Raw genomic sequence first — 18,049 nt, 5'->3', positions numbered from 1 at the left:
GAAAGGATTTTCCCCAACTTCCAATTTTCCCAGAAAGAGGATGTGAGATGTATTCTTACTTCCTGTTCTCACACCCATTAAACATAGAAGGCATGGGAAGAAATCAAAGAAACAGGGACAGACCCCAACAGGGGTACTTAACTTTCCCCTAAAAAATCCCCTCCCCCCAAAAAAGTTTGTGCTAGAGTTGTGCTTTAACTAGAGCAATACCAGATTATCTTGGATAGATCCACAGTATAGCCAGATCAAAACCAGGCAGTGTATGGCTATCTTATATTTCCTTCCCAATCTGCTGCCTGAGACACTACATCTAATTAGCACAGCAAACACCACAGCATGTAAATGAGACATTAGTTTGCAGTGCTCACCCTCAGCTTCCATATGATGAAACAATCTCAGCCAAGGGAAATATTGTGACACTGAATGCAAACAACTGCTGTAAACTGGAGTTGAGAAATTTGAAACCTCAATCTGTGTTGCAAGATTTATGTGTCAGTATGGCGAGAAGGATGAGATTTCTGGCTGATTGCATTATTAAATTCTAAGGAGTAAAGCCCAGCCAGGCGATACCTCTAGGACCCGGATAACTCCAGGGCTGGATTCTAATTTGCACACTTAGTGCCATAGATTAGCCCTAAGCCTATGGAAAACTGACTCGCCGGTGTCTGGGGAAAGGCAGAGCTGTATGCACAGAAGATGTGGCCCCCATATCAAATTGTTAAATAAATACCTGTGCAGCCACCTCACAAACATAGATTTTAACTTTTAGTAGCATAGTGCTGTAATTTTCCACTGCTATAGAACAAAAAGTTTAAGGGTGTGTACACACGTCAAATTATTGTCAATCAAGATCATGTTCGTTGTTTCCCATCGTCATTCATTGATCTACCCTGGCAGATCAATGAAAGACTGATCGGGAATAGATTATTAGATCTTCAATAAAAGAGAGAACAGTGGGGTACTGTTCACTCATCCTTCCCCTCCCCTTGCCATAGAATAGAACACTGTGTGTACAGAGCTCATTTTATTATCTGATTATGAAAGATATGGTTCATGAAGCTTCATAGAGGGGCAGTTTAATGAATGTGCATTTAGATTTCTAAGCAAGTCACAATTGAACTTCAGAAACAGGTCTGAATCTAATTGGTGGCTGCGGGAACATAGTTTTGGCGTTTAATACATCGGGCTATCCATGTGAAAAGGAACAAGATACTAGCTGTAGGTGTTCCGGTCTAATCGGAGATCACCAGTACTAAGTGCAATATAGCAACATCTAAAAAAAAAACATAAGTTAATTATCAAGTAGACTGTGCAGCCATCAAAATTAAATCCTTAATATGCTTAAAGTATAACATTTAAAATAGACTAAATTACAGCCATTCTACCCAAAAGCCTTCTCCTTTATCCCTAAATGAAAACCAGTTTAGTTTATAAAAAGTTACAACATTCAGCTACAGATAAAAAGTCAATTTATAACAAAATAAATTGCCATTCCAGGCACACCGCTAATCTGAGCACACATCAATGAAGCCTATATGGCAAGTATGGTAATTGTTATGTGACTGCAGCCTCAGCATCTACGACCCCCCCACTTCTACTTCCATCATCATTATAAGGAAAATGAATTAACACTATTTCAAATCTAGTCACGGATAAGAAGATGAATTCAAGATCTTTAAATTTGTGCGACTTATTCTGCAGAAATGACTTGTTTCCACACAATGCACACAGACTTCATCAAATATTACAAGCCTAACACTGACTTAAATCAATCTTTAATTAGTTCATTAGCAGTAATTACTGGAAAGCCACAGCCACATTGCTGTATCTGACCAGAGCGCAGTTTCTGAATGAACACATTTAAAAACCATTCAGCAGATTTTCACAATGCTGCAGGCGGATTCATGGAATATACAAGCACTGCAGAGGACACAGAGCCAGGAGAGAACAGAGGGGCTGTCACACAGAAAATAAAGGGGCAAGGAATGTCATCACTTTACGGTCAACATTTGTAATACTAGAAGAGGGGTTTCAGAAAAATTACAGTGAGAAATATTATATTCGGACATGCAATTAGTACAGGTTTATATTAATTACGTCAAGTCTTGTTTATTTCATACGTCTTAGTTTAAATGCATATGCCTTTGTTTATAGGAAAATGTCATCACTCAACATTTATAGCACTAGCAGAGGTTTTTCAGAAGTAACATAGTGAAAAAAAATTGCACCCGAAATACAGATGCCCAAATGAATGAGTAAATCCTCTTGCGACTGCCACGTCATGTCTCTAATCACCTTGGGGCTCCTTCAAACCAATGCCCTGTGGTAACACTAAAGCCTGCTACTGCAATGTATGATGCTTTGTACTCAGGTAAGACCAATTTAAAATGACAATTCAACCCATGACATTAGGTGCCAATACATTAGTGCTACAGCAAAGCACAATATGCTGTGTTTCAAAAAAAAGAAAGAAAGAAAAAAAAAGACTGCAAAAGTCTAAAAAAAACTAAAAGTCACAAATCACACATATTTATGTTGGGAGAGTCAGACTGCTGTGTAAAGTCTCCAACACATCCCAATAGTTCTCAATTGGGTTGACTTCATGATGGCCAATCCATGTGTAAAAATGATGTCTAATGCTCCCTGAACTATTCTTTCACAAGTTTAGCCCAATGAATCCTGGAGCCCGAAATAGCCAAAAACCTGGTCATTTAGTATTTACCGGTAATCAGCTGATCACATTTTATGGGCACATATTGATGCTGAACCCAACCAAATGAAGCAACCCCGGATCATAACACTGCCCACATGGGCTTGGAAGCTTTATACAGTCTGTGTACTTTTCTTAAAAGAATAAGGCAACAAAAGTGGCTTACCTTAATCTGTAAAGGAAACGTGTTTGATAATAACTTTTGTTGTGGCTGGAGTCTAACATTAACTGCATCAGCAATTCACCAGCTCATGGGAACATATCATACATTCATCAGATAAGAATTTATGGCCCCAAAGGGGACAAGACTTAAGATGTTGGCTTGGAATGTATATATACTGGGCAGAGTTGATTTTGTTTTTTTTAGTTGTAAAGTTTATGAAATGACACTTATTGTGTAATAAACTAGTTGATTCACATTTCTTATGATGGCCATGTCACACAAATATCTTGTGTACCCCATTCTCTTTCCCACCATCTGTCACAATAAAGATAAAGAAACATAAGTAAAAAATAGAAACCCAGCACACCCACATGACATGAACTTTACTTAGCCTTTACCATACTGATTCCCTTATGCTGCCGACTACAACAGAGCATTATGCAAGGACTCTTCCCACACACTTTAATATAGTGTGAAAATGAGGCTAAAAGGGTTTCAGCACATATTTGCCACATGTAATCATAAAAATTCCCACCATTTGCATACAAACTAAAATTTTAAATTGAAGTGCTTTTTTTGGCTGTTTTTATAAAAAAAAAAAAAGCAGGAATGATTGACAGAATCTAATTTGTATCCTTCCCGGTTATTTTATTTGGAGCAGACACATGCGCTAGGTGCTGAAACACATTCAGTGCTTGTGGTTTCCATCCAACATTCTGCCTGGCTGTCAGAGGCTCTCCCAGCAGGACAAATCAAACTGAAAAAGAATGCAGCATCAAATAATGAGCTACTAAATCAGTGCAACAAACACTGGTCGCTTTGCATTACATTTGGCTCAGTGCATGCATACCCAAACTTGCTTATAAATAGTAAATCAGCCTACACTTTGTATAAAAACTTGGCATAATTTCAGGCCACTCCTGTGAACAAAAAAACACATGCTCCAGCAGTAATAATCAGAATAAACCAATGCCGAGTATTCCTGTGGAGAACAAAGCAGCAGGGTGTTGGCCGGCCACAGTAACAAAGCAGAAGGTGCAGAGTTGCTTTCCATATAAAAGCAAATTAACAATTCATTGCAAGTGGCTAAAGTGGAAGTGCCTCCTTTTCAAGCACTTAACAAACAGCGCTGTTAATCGCCGATGAACAGGACATTTATATGGGCTGTCAAGCTGTATTCCAGGAATCTTCTTGCAGGCTAAACCATACAGGCTCCACGCTTTAAATACCTCGGTTACTGCACCAGAATTTATAAAAGGTTCATGCACAGCTTAGTCGTCAATCCTGTTAATAGGCTTTCGGATAACTGGATTTTACCTTTCATGGCCTACTGACCTATGAAACACTATCATGGTGCCTATGTACATGCACAGAATACATGGATAATACAGAGCTTTAAAAAAAAAAAAACCTTCATGGTTATATAGGCTACATTTCCAGGTAGTTTTGAAAAGCAGGAGAAATAAAAATTTGGATCTTTAGTAGGAAGGTCACCCAGATACTTGATCTGAGGAATCGTTGGGAAATGGTCTTTAAGCAGCAATTCTTAATTAGGGTTCCTTGAGCTGTGGTTGACTGATCTTCAATTTGCATAATTCTGGGGCCAACACTTCCTAGCTGCTTGATTCCAAATTTTGTTTTTAGTAGTCGTTAAGGCAGTGGCATTTTTTCCACTGTGGCCACCACTTTAAAGGCCCCAAGTAAACTGGGTTTAGCATGCATGGGAACCTAAACATTTTTTAAGGGCTTTTCAGTGGTAAAAATATTGAGAAAAGCTGATCTAGAATAATATTTAACTGCCCATTACCACATTTTTCTATGGTAAATAAAGCCATTATTTTACAACCACCTCCACTCAACCCAGGGTCTCAATGACACACTACCTGAGCTTAGTGCCATCATGCAGTTTAGACGCAGAGTGTAATGTTGCATAGTACAGCCACCGTTCTTAAAGTGGAGAAGATAGGCTGGAAAAGTAAAAGAGCATGTGACATGACCACCTAAAAGCAACCGAGACTAAGGGCTCTTTATACCTTTGCAGTGTACTGTGGTGGATGACCATACAAGCTTTGTGCTAAGACATCCTAAAACACAGCAGACAACAATACATAATAGTAAGTAATGACACAATGCAATGCAGATCTATTCCCTTAGTGCATTTGGGTGACTTTAAAATAATGAAGTCGTAATGGAAGCCAGCCTTAAAGTATGCATGTATGCTTTGATTTTTATTTTATTTGGAAAGGGAAGGAAAGGCGATAAGCTGAAGTTGGGATTTAGGATCACTAAAGCTACGTACACACGTCAGATTTTTATCGCCCGATAATCGGCATCGGCCAATTATCGGGCGAAAATCTGCCGTGTGTACAGTCGGTGTCGTCCACCGTCCGGACGACCAACCTGCCGGATCCACGGACGATGGACGACAGCCGATCGTAATGAAAGTGAAGGGGGAGAGCGCGCAGCAGGGTGCCGCTCCGTCGCTCTCCCCCTCCCCTCTCCATAGAGCATGAACGGTGCTGTATGTACAGCACCGTTCATGCATCGTGCACTCCCTTGTCGTTGGAAAGGATCGTGAAAGATCCTTTCCAACGACAAAAATTGGCAGTGTGTACGCAGCTTAAGGGTATTGGGAGATGTGTCCTATCTAATCTCCTTAATGTAATAAAACAGCCCCTTACTGTCTAAGTCAACCTTCCTAAATACGCATTGTTTCCTGTTATGTGATGGGAAGATTGAAGAAATTGTGCTTGTATTGAACTATATAACAATCTTAAGCCCAACAGACCTCAGCCGTATTTTCAGCTTTCATAAATATATACAGGGACAGGCAAAGAATATGGCTGAAGTTGGCAGTGATCAATTCCTCAACACTATCACAACGCTCCTGCCTTCTTGCTAAATGCCACATAACATTTCATTGCTCTCATTAAACTGCCACCACGGACAGTATTTCATAGCAGGAGAAATAGTGGGGCTCAATGCCTGCCATTTATAACACGGCACACCTGGGAACGCCAGGCCCTATCTTGTCTAACCATTAGGAAAATAAATTGTACATTGTACCAGCTATTAAAAGGCTCTGTTAGGAAGCCAGCAATTTCCAAGCTCTGCTCCCGGATCTGACAGGAGGCTGCTATGCTGGTGTCTGTTGTTCATCACACGATGAGACCCACTTGTGCCATAAAGAATAAAGAAAAAAAAAGCTGGGGAGGTCTGCTATTGGAGGTGGTGAGATTGAGATAGGAACTGCATTTCTGGCAAATTCATTACTAGGACCTAGGATGTGGTGACCCTTTACTTTTTAAAAGTAAAGCAAAATAAAAGTCACTTTAACCCACCCTACCTAGCAGTATAGATTAAGATATTTTAAAGTGCACCTGGTATTTTCCGACAATGCTTTCTTAATAAGCTTTTTTTGTTTTCGATGGATTCTTTCCTTCCACACACCCTCCTGCTGCTTTGTTAAAGTGGACCTATCACCCCCATTACCCATCGCAGTGGTAAAGACTGAATGGGAAACCTGCAGCTTCCTGGGATATATACACATTCCATATCCCAGGAGGCTGCAAGCTGCTCCCACTGTAATTACAAAGCTGCAGTCTTTTTTGGAATGCAAAAAAAATCTCACGCAAGTGCAAGGAGAAAGACAGGACGGCGGGGTCTCACTGAACTCAAGTTTGTGGAGCGATCGTCTGCTTTACACTATAAAAGGTAAGCGCAATTTTTTTTTTGTTTTTTTAATAGTAAAACAGCAGCTCAAAGCAAATCTCCATTCAAAGGATCTCCTAAAAATTACTCCTTAACACCTTTTTCCTAACCATACCACATTTTTATTTTTCCTTTTTTTTATTTTTTATTTATTTTTTTTTATAAAGGATGTGCTTTAGCAGACGAATTGTCTTATTTGTTAGACTAGGTACACACATGCTAATCAACGATTATTGTAAACGATCGTATAATGCACAATTCTGTACATGCGGTAACAATACGATTGTTCAAAAATAATCCACCAATAATGTAAACACACTAGATGCGATAGTTTGAAAAATGCAGAAAGTGACATGTACCGTAAAACCATCCACAATCACTGAAAGGCCATACACACACAATAGTTGGCAAACGATCATTGCCCAAACAGATCCACCAGGATGGTCGTTCATTTGCAGGAACATTGTTGGCCTGTCTTTGTGCACTTTTTTTGGTAATGGATTATTGAACGATAGGTCGTTAATCTTTCATTTGCAACAACAATTACTGCACACGTGTACATAGCTTTAGGGTCTGCATTTACTTAACTCTACAATTATCTTGATATTCTGAATGGTTCGCAAAAACTGACTACAGCCATTAGCTTAGCTCAACAGTTTGGCAATTAGCAAATCTTCCCGCACAACTGAATCCTAAAAAAGGTGAAACCGACTAACTATTTTGTACCAAACCATACAAGCCTGTGTAATAGGCCAAGATAACAAATGTTATCTTTAAAGGCTAAGAATACACAATGCAAGAAATAAAGTGGCTTTTTTATGTTGTATTTTTCCAATTGTCCTGCCAGTTACCCATTCATATCAGTTTATTAGAGGTGGCTTGTTTGCATGAATTTTGCAGATGACCTTCCTTCTGTGTTATTAGACTGATACCAGTGCAAATAGTCATATATGCAAATATTGTACTTGTTACCATAGTACATGGAGGCAAAGCAACATTAAATAATACTTGTCCAAGTTATTATCTCTAATCATAACAGTAAAGTTATCATTTTAGACATGTCATATAACTACCCATCTTAATCTCTAACATGGGGAGGGGGTGCTATTTTGAATTTATAGCTCTTCTAATAAAGTAATCCTTGGCCAAGTTTTATGAGAAATATGGATTGTGACAATATACCTTCATAATATATTACTTGACTGCTCTGGACACTTTCGAAGCTCTCTTTTGCTACAATGAGACAAAGGCCAAAGTAATCCAACAGACCATTTTCTAAATACATTTCACTCTTTTAAAATCCCTTGAGAAACACTAGAGAAGAAACTTTCTTCTAAAAAGTAAAATTTAAATGTCACTAGTTTTTACAGTGAAGGTCAACTTACTTTATGTAGAAGGCTTCAAGTGCAGCCCCTGGGATCACCAAAGGGTCACAATTAATACTAATAAATATATGGCTACAGAAAGCTGTCAGGGACTACAGACATACAGCAGGTGATGGTCAGATCGTGGACATGCTAAGGGGGCTGTTGGGGAAATGCTTCAAGAGACAGACAGACTGAGCATGTTATATGAGAAGACCGCTTGAAATCATGTATATTACAACCCCTTAAAAAATGAGCAACAGCAAGATCCCTGATAATCAGATCAGAGGAAAACCAAGAGCAAAAAAAAAAAAAAAAAACGTGGCTCATAACTCACAAACATAACATTTTTAAAATTAGATTCACTGAAAGGTTTCAAATCAGAAAACACAGACTTCAGTTGGAGGGGCCCTAAAGTCCACACAGTTCCAAATAACTTCAGGTTGGTCATTAGGGTTTTTGAGCTGATAGACATTACAGCTGTGCAGTTTCTTTTTTTATGACCGCATTGCATGTGTCAGTATCATTAGTCTTAAGTTCAACTTAATTTTCTCTGAAATGCCATGACTCTTTGTAGTCAACTATATGTCCCCAATCAGAGCTTATCTTCTGTCTGGAATATTAGTTTATCATCAAACGTTTCATGCAACAAAAGTAGGAATGCTTTGTGACGTTAAACAGGCTTAAATAGTTTAAAGGCTTCATTCACATTTTAAGCAAGCTGATGGGCTTCTTTGTGAGGACAAGCAAACCTTTCCATCTACTGAGTTGTAACAGTCTAAGAAAGATATATGTATAGATGCTTCTTCATTTATGACCTAAAGAAAAGTATTTATGCACCTCGTTTTTTAGAGGTTTAATTTTGGAAAGGGAGTTTCAAATATATCTGAAACATTTTAGTAAGAACATAATTGCATCTTCATGTAGAATGAACTGTCAGACAAAATTTGAAGGCTACATATCAATGATCAAATAATGGAAAAGTATGAAAATTCTACAGTCCCGGCTATAAAATCTCACATTTGAGGAGACATTTGTCTCACATGCAGAACAGAGGTTTGCTGTAAGATCTCTTCTACCTAAGTCAGATGATTCGTTACGCTTCATAGAGCTTCAAGTCATGAGCCTCAGCTGTAATTTAGGAGTATGTCAATTCAGTTTTGCTCTATTAACACAGTCAGGCTGGACAGGGCCCGTCACTCAGATACTCGAAAGATGTAACAATATGCATTTGAGGCCATAAAACTATGACTTGTTAAAGGGCTACAAAATCAAAACTCAATGCTACAGATTAACAAGGCAAGAAATCGAGGAGGCACTGGAACCGGTAAAGTCTGAAAACTAAGCAGTGGAATGCCACAAAAGATAATAAACTAATAACCTGAAAAGTGATAGTAAGGCCTAGCACACATGGTTCAATTTTCACCACCAATCCAATAAAATTATCAGGTCTGAAGTCAACCTGAAGTGAATTTAACAATGACCAGTTTTTCAGTCCTTCTTGGTAAATTGGTAAATATTGACATTAAGTACACAAGCTCTGTGCAAGAATGATCAAATACACTTGGAAGTACTAGTTTTCCTTACATATCACCCAACCCCATGATTCGAGGGGCCAGAATATCTTGTGTGTGTTGCCAGAAGATGTGTGTGCTGTGTCTTGTCAATTCCATTTAAGTATTTATAGAGGAAGATCAGTCAGACCAGTGGGTAAAGTGGGGAATTTGGCAGTGGATCGGCTTGTGTGTACCAGGCCTTAGCTTACCAAACATAAGGAAGAAATAGGTTATTTTACTGAATAAAGGGCATAGTGGACAATTATAGTTAAAATAAACTGAGGATATATGGGGCTTGATCCATATCCTTATGGAATGCTCTGCAAAGGTTTGTAACCCTTATTTTCTGTGTGTTCATGGTAAATTGCTCTAACTATTTTAGTACAGTTTCCAATTTTGATATCATTGATAACATTGAGTTGCTTTAGGCTTCTCTTGTAACATGTTCCCAACTGGAAATCCTGGCCAACAATGCTTTCTGCTACCATGGCTGATTTTCAAATGAAGCCCCCTACCACATCTCACACCAACAGCCCATCCACCACCCTACTCTGCAACATCTTTAAGAGAATCAAAAGATACCATATAGATATTTTAAACAAGATAAAGAATAAGAAGCCATTTTTAGTCACTTCAGTTTCCCCCTTAAATCATTTGAAAAAGGATCTGGGACACAGCACTAAGCCGTACACAAGGAAATCACTCAGAAACAAACAAGGGACAAAATGTGCCAAAAATACATTAGCAAGAGCAGAGGAGAGAGGAGGCATTGCAGACCTCCATTTATTATTAGCACAGAGCAGCTTTTAACACAGTTCCACATGCTGTCTCTAATGAATATAACTATTATATTAAGTCACAGCAGTAAGAATATGCTTTTAAGATACACACTAGCTCTTTTTTAAGATCAGGAAGTTATTTTATGCCATGCTTCAAATGGCCAGAATAGACCAGCAGGCAGTTTAGCATATGCACTTTTAAAGCTTATTGTAGGCTATCGGCTGAATTAGAAAGGCCAGTTCCAACATCTAAGAAACAATCTGCACTGTTCCTCTATGCAAACTAAGTAGTTCTGGTTTAGAATAGGTAGTGAAGGATTTACCATTTGCCTAGACATCAAATTTAATCTTGCAACCTACTTTTCTTTGGAGAAGCTTTTACGGTTTTATGTCCATCACTAACACACCTCAGACAAGAAAAGGAAAACCAAAAACCAATGTTCTTCTTGCCTAATGCATTTCCTTTCTCATACATCATACTGTGGGCATTGTATTTACCAATAAAGGAAAAATCCCACTCCACTCAAGGAATAGATAGAGGTTTTATAGCTTTCCTCTCACTCATGTCATGAGCCCCATCCAAAAATCAACGCTGCTAAAGTCAGGATGTGATAAAAAAAAAAATTCTATATTCTTATGTGTTATATACCAGGGTAAGTACTAATATGAACCCAGGGGTATACAGGTTACAATTCAGTAAAAAGTTCAAAGGCAGCAGATGTTCTATACACCAGGGAAAGTGGTAATATGAACCCTGGGGTATTTATGTTACAATAAAGAACCATGTCCAATGGCAATAAGCATGATATATATCAGAGCAAGGGATAATAGAACCCAGGGGTATACATTTTACAATAAAGTACCTAAATGCATAGTGGTATAATATAAATAGATGGTATAATACATACAACTATCTGCTGTGGATTAAGACTTCATAGGACAGCACAAAGTATCATAGCTCTAAGCACGCACACAATGAGCAGGTAATACATTTTTTTTTAAGCTTGCAGCCCTAAGCGATTTAACCTTGTCCCAAAGCTAGAGGGGTAATACGTCTTTCTCCTTGACAGTCTCTCTAGACCTTCATTCTGTACAGCAAGTCTCTAAGTGACAAATAGACTTTCTTCCAGTCCTTTTCTGTAGCCAGCTGGGTCCCAGTGCAGGCTCCACCACCCGTCATTCTTCACAACTGTCTGCAATGGTCAGGCAGGTAATTTTCTGCTCACTTGAATCAGGCTGTCTCTGCTTTCATGGACAGCTAAGAATGCTTAAAAAACATTGCGGTACCAGGTACCGGCATTGCAACGCTCTTCCTGAATACAGCCCTAATAAACTATATTCATTAGGCACTAATATTGTTGACCGGAGTACCGTGCATGGGGAATGTTGGACACCTGGTGATGCAGGCCATGGCACTCCATCTAAAAGTGACAACCCAGTTGCCAGCACAGGGCCGCTTCATGTAGTAATCATCATGTATACATAAAAAAATATAAATCTTTACTTTCTAAACAGCCTTCGTGCATACAAAGTATAAAAAACAGGAGGTTTTCGTTAGGTTTGTTTTTCGTTAGGTTTGTTTTATAAATTTTCTGATTGGGATTGCATGTATTTAAACAAGTGTGTATAAATCAAGAAAAAACTGTACCCTTTGCATCTCATTAGATTATACAGTCCCGAAATTTAGGGAAAATACTACATACTCCAAAAATATATAAGAGTTCCATTCCCCATGTTTAGGTCAGTCTGAACCGTGTGACCCATCCTCCTCCTTAACATGTCATAGCTACCAATGGTGGAGGGCAGAACCAATGCAACATGGCTCTCGCTAACAATTATTTTACATAAGGTGAACAGGGAAACAAAAGTTGTTCTTCAGGTTTGCTTTAGATCAGATATTTTGCATATTAGCATCCCAGCAATGGATGGTTAAAGATAGAGCTTAAAAACTATATTAAAGTTTGTGCGTAAGACAAGAATTCTAAGCAAAAATTAACAATTGTGTGCAATAAATACTAAGCAAATTTTACTCCTCATCAGATCAGAGCAAAGAAAGCATTGAAAGAATATAGGTTGCCATAGGTTATTGCACAGTGGTCTTCACCTTGATTTGTATGTCATTGTTAAGGATTTGGAAGCCTGAGCAGCAGGGTCTCAGTTTCCCTTTCCCATCATTACACTGCCACTTCTTTTTCTCTTTTTCATCCCCATACTGATGACATGATTTTACCAGGCTTGTCATGTTTTACTATACTATGTCAATGTGCCATTATTCAGAGAGACATCAATGCAGCATTGGCAGAAGGTAATCTGGCTATTGGTCTATGAAAGCAAAAATCAAAGCTTCATCTAATTCCCGAGCTTTAAAGGTTTTAGTAGCTTTTGCAAGGCTTCAGTTTATAAGGGAAACTTGTGAATATTATTCCTACATTAAATCTGTCATAGCTAAACCTGTGTCAGTACAGTTGCTGTCAGAGAGCCATTGTAATAACTCAGCTGGATATCCAACTGTGGCTGTGCATGATTACTGGAACCTTCTCAGATTTATGTTATTTCTTGTGATGCTGCCATAGAATACTTTATATCAGAAGGTCTCTGATAGCAATTTCCAACTGAGCCATCAGATAATAATGTGCCATCTATAAAGGAGTGTTGGGGGGGGCAATGATTGCACGTTAGAAAAAAGTCGTAATCTCCTAAATAATTTAGCTTTATGTATTTTTCATACTGGTTCATTAACACCCTGCAATGCAATCAGTTTGCACCTACACTTGTGACCATTGATTATTGTTAATATCTGCATGTAGAGCACACTCAGTATTAAGGTGGAAAAAGCCAAATGGTATCCACAGACATGAGATGGTTAGGCGAGTGACCAAAGCCTCTAGAGTATGTGGAAACATCATACCTATGAGATACTGCAGACAATACCCACTGAGGGAAATGGTCAGCCACCCTATATGTGGTCATATCTGATTATTATTATTAGTACATAGTATTTATATAGCACGAACATATTACGCAACTCTTTACAAAATCAATAGTCATGTCCCTAGCTGTCCCTCAGAGGCTCAAAACTTAATGTCCCTACCCCAGTCGTATGTTAATGTCTTTATGTATGTTAATCTTCAATACAGTCTTAGGTCAATTTTAGAGGAAAGCCAATTAACCTAACTGCATGTTTTTGGAATGTGGGAGGAAAGCGAAGTACCCAGAGAAAACCCACGTAAACACGGGGAGAAACTGCAAACTCCATGCAGGTAGTGTTCTGGTCAAGATTCGAAACCTGGGACCTAGCGCTGCAAAGACCAGCGTGCTAACCTCTGAGCCACCGTGCTGCCCACAATGTTTCTTCTAATAAACTAGCACTAGCATTGTCTGCAGCACACCTTATAATTCTAAAGAGATCTAACTGACCTTTTAAAAGTTACTTTTAACCTTATGAAGTTTTTATCCAAACAAGACAACCTTTGCATACTGATGGAGAAAGCTAAAATAAAAATAAATATTCCTCTGTGTGCTGGTAAGGTTTCCTATTATCAGCAACAAGTACATTTCTTGTTTCGAAGGACAACATGGGTCCATGTGGTCAGTTGTTCAGAAGTCAGAATTAGAACAACAAAGTGTGGGAGTATCTGACCAATCAGCACAGCTGGAAGTAGCATTCAGGTTCATCAAACATATCCTAATCTATACAGTTCCCCTTATGATGAACTAGTGCTGGCTCTGCTCTTCTACTTGATAGTTTAGCTGAACAAGAAATACAAGTACATAGACATTTCTACAGATCGTCTGCTCATAGAGTGAATGGATCGTCTCAAATGACAAACCGCCCTCTGATCATTTCATGATGTATAATCTAGCTTTGTGTTTGTTCTCAACTACATCTACAAATAGCATCCCAGCATAACACAGCATGTAATTCTCAGTGCTATTTATGTTTCTCACTGGTTGTGCAGATCACTATAATATGTGATTAGGAAGTGCTGATGTCTCGCATGCTAAGTCTGTGGTAACTGTGTACACCAATGTTCCCCTTCCCAGAATCTCAACACTACTGAGTTTTCATACTAAAGCTAAAGCAGTTGTCACGTCTCCATACTTCCTGCAAAGTGCTGTACTATTGCATTTAAAAATCCTTGTTAAGCAATGTCTCAGAGAGATATAGGATATAAAAGAATCAAGATAAAAAACAAGTTACAACACATCTGTATAGAGGAAACACAACTTTTTTAGTGTACATAAACATGTAATAGAGACAAAGTTTTTGTAAAAAGTAAAGTTCTAAAGTTCAGAAATCCTCACCAGTGCTAAATCATTTTGTGGACCAAATTTTCCCACACAGTTTTTTAAACAAATTGAATTATTAACGTGTCATCCCTGTGTGATACATTTTTTGATTTTACCATTAGAACTCTTTTGCTGGAAACACAATTCCTATTTTCAAGGGAATTGAGAGGCTTACTATCAACAATATTCTGTCTTACAATGCTGGGCAATTCAAACAGTGCGTTTATGTAGGCCACTTTCAATAAAACAGTACACAAATAAAGGTACACAAATAAAGCTGAAAAAATATAACAATGAAGTTTTTATCTCACAAAGCTAGCAGTATTGCTTCAGAGAAAGAAAGAAAAAACACTATTTTTTACTAATTAAGAGGAAAAAAATGTCCCCCCCCCCCCCAAGCTGCCTTTAAGGGCAGCCAAATAAAACCCAATCCAAAACACTGCTATGTTATCAATGATATTCTCAAATTCAAGTCTAGGTTTTGCCATTGCTACTGTTAATCTGCAGAGCTCCTCGACTTGAAGAAGCCATTCCTAAATTGATAGAAATGAATAGTTTCCAATGAGCAACAGATTTCAAGCATATAGTAGATCCAGAGATAGACAGCTGAAGCCATTAACAAAGATTAGTTTTCATTGAAAAAGTCAAGCTTGGTTCTTGGTTTCTGCATCAACTGTATTGTTTTGACATGCAGTCTTATGAAGCACAAAGTAAAGCAAACTTTATAAAGTTTTATGTACTTTAGTGTCCAGGTAAAATGAGAGCCTTGATGGTTACGCAGCCCTTTTCTTGCAACCACCTGCTTTAATGGGCAAACCACAGCCAAATGGCAGTTAGATGATTTCTTTCCTAGTTTACCATTTGTTTGCAGCACCATAAGTGACATTACAACCATCTATATATAAACGTAAACAGCACAGCCATGAGGTACAATAAGACAAACTGATTCAAGTAAAGCAGAAAAAGTCTTTTTTTTTTTTTTTTTTTTTTAAAAAAAAACCACAGCCAAATGGCAGTTAGATGATTTCTTTCCTAGTTTACCATTTGTTTGCAGCACCATAAGTGACATTACAACCATCTATATATAAACGTTAAAATGGGAACAAGGTGTGCAATTGTACAATCGTTCAGACTGTAAAGCAGAAAAAGTCTTTTTTTTTTTTTTTTTTTTTTAAGAAAACACAAAAGGCTATCATCCAGTCTTTACAATGACAGAGACTGGGCCTGATTTATTGGAGAAGATAAAGTAGAGAACCTGGGTGATCTAGAAAATCTGTAATGCATCTGGTCCAGGATGTAAAACAATTGACATTTAGCAGATGATTTTTAAGAAATCTATTCCAGGCTTGCTTGATCACCAAGGTTCACCTATGATAGATTATCTTCTGCAGTCTTGGTGAGTTTTAATAAATCATGCTGTGTCCTGTCCAATTTGTGCAATCAGTCATAGATGCTGCAACCTACCAGCTGGCTCTTTTTCCCTTGCAATACAATAAAACTACACATACGCATTGTGGTGCAGAAAGTCCTGGTTGCATGCGTGGAAGTTATCTCATCCAGGCCAATCAGGAAGCCAAAAGCTACATCCCCAGTCCTGGGGTGAAAATGAAATAAATGTTGTGCAGGAGGTCAAAGATTGCATCTCTGGAGGGGATCAAACTAGGTAAAATGTCATAACCTGAAAATATCCCGTGCATACTGATATATGATAAACGCTCACACGTACATAAAACCAAACACCACAAATACTGTAGAGATGAGAACCCAATCGCATCACTTCCTGCTCTCAGAATACCACAATCTCCTGTGCTCACTACAGTCATGCTTACACACCGGGCCAATACTGTAAAGAGGACATTATTTTTTTGCATGGGCAAACCCCACAGATGTAGAACGTACAGACAGACACAATCTTGTATAGAATCTGAGCCCAAAACACTGCAAGGTACATGTGTTTGCCAATGAGCAACAAACAGAAAGTCAGATAAATATTTTATGCGATTTACTCCTAGATATAGTTTATTTATAGTTCAGCAACATAGGTGAAAACAATAAGATGTTTGTAATAAAAAACCAACTGGTTTATCCAGTGGAGTAAAAAGCAACAATAAATTGTTACTTATTTTTACTTTCAGTGAAGGTCAAAGCAAGATGATGTCCAATTCACTGCTATGGAATATTGCATTTGGAAAGCTGCACTCTACTCATGGAGTCTGTTACTGTCTTTCACTTCAATATATCAGTAAACCGGAAAATAAAAGGATAATTCTGTGATAGAAGCCACCGCTATGTAGACATCTGAATTCTGACTTCGTAGAAAGCTGGATCTCAAGACACAGCTCCTGCATCTATTAATGTAATGCACTCTCATATCTATAGGTTCTAGGATGATTAATGTGGGTGGATGTGCCTTATCATAAGCTTTTATGTGCAGCAAAGTTGGAATATCTATAACTAAATATTTGGGGGCTGATCCATTACATTGGTAGGAATTGCCATCATATTGTATATTTAATTACACAAATGTCTATTTACTGTATATTCTCCATAGACTCCTGACAAATACACCACAACCTTATTCATATCTTTCTGTGCCATTCTGTGAATCAAACTGCTACAAATAAAAGGTCGTATTTGAAACCACCTAATACATTTAAATGCCAAAATACAAAGCGAGTTCAACTATGTACACTACCAACAATATTAGACAAAGACAAAACAAGCAGGGATGTCTTACAAGAAGTGTAGGACTTCACTGTGGCATCCCAACATACCATTTAAATGTGAAAAGACCTCAATATTGTAACAGCAGCCGCATGCTAAGGGTATATCATGCCAGACACCTGCAAACATTATTTAGGTGCTTTTACTTTTTGGAATCTGATCTTACACTCTATAGAACCTATGGTTACTTAAAACTGTTTGTCAGGTTACAGAATAGCCCTGCAAATACTATTTCTTTTGTCCACAGCTGCAACAAATTCTTAGATATGAAAAAATAATTTAGAACATTTTTACATTTTACATTACTCCACCACTATAGCAGGTCTTAGCTGTCATAGTGGAAATGCTCTCTTCTTTGAAAACTAGAAAAACAAGATGGTATTTGAAAATGATCTCTAATGGTAAAGTTATTGTAAAATGATCTCTCTAATGTAAGGCATCTTTCACTTTAGCTAAAGTGTTGTAACATTAACATACAGGGATTATAGGGGTGCAAAGCATTGGCAATAGAAATCACTGTACATCTTAGATTTTTCATAAAATGGTCTATTTTTCTCACTAACCTTTTCCCTGTAATATTTCTTTTTCTATGCCTTAGATTTCATTACTATCAATTATTGTTTTTTTTGGATTTAGGTCTGACAATTCCAGAAAGCAGCATAAAAATGCTGAAAACATTCGAAAGTTTTTTGGCCGCAAAAGTCTATAATATCTTGTGACAAATGTAGACGCAGCAGATCAAAACTTTGCAA

The 18,049-nt window shown here is 38.0% G+C and overlaps 1 protein-coding gene across 5 annotated transcripts in view; it reads right to left on the bottom strand.

Moving 5' to 3' along the window:
* Positions 1–18,049, bottom strand: part of PAG1 (phosphoprotein membrane anchor with glycosphingolipid microdomains 1) — a 120,150-nt gene that overhangs the window by 27,857 nt on the left and 74,244 nt on the right. The gene's annotated exons all lie outside the window — the stretch shown is intronic.

The sequence above is a fragment of the Pyxicephalus adspersus genome, chromosome 5 (genome assembly GCF_032062135.1).
Source record: "Pyxicephalus adspersus chromosome 5, UCB_Pads_2.0, whole genome shotgun sequence".
Taxonomy (NCBI): Eukaryota; Metazoa; Chordata; class Amphibia; order Anura; family Pyxicephalidae; genus Pyxicephalus; species Pyxicephalus adspersus.
Note: the sequence above shows the minus strand (reverse complement) of the source record. Positions and strands in the feature narration are given on the sequence as shown.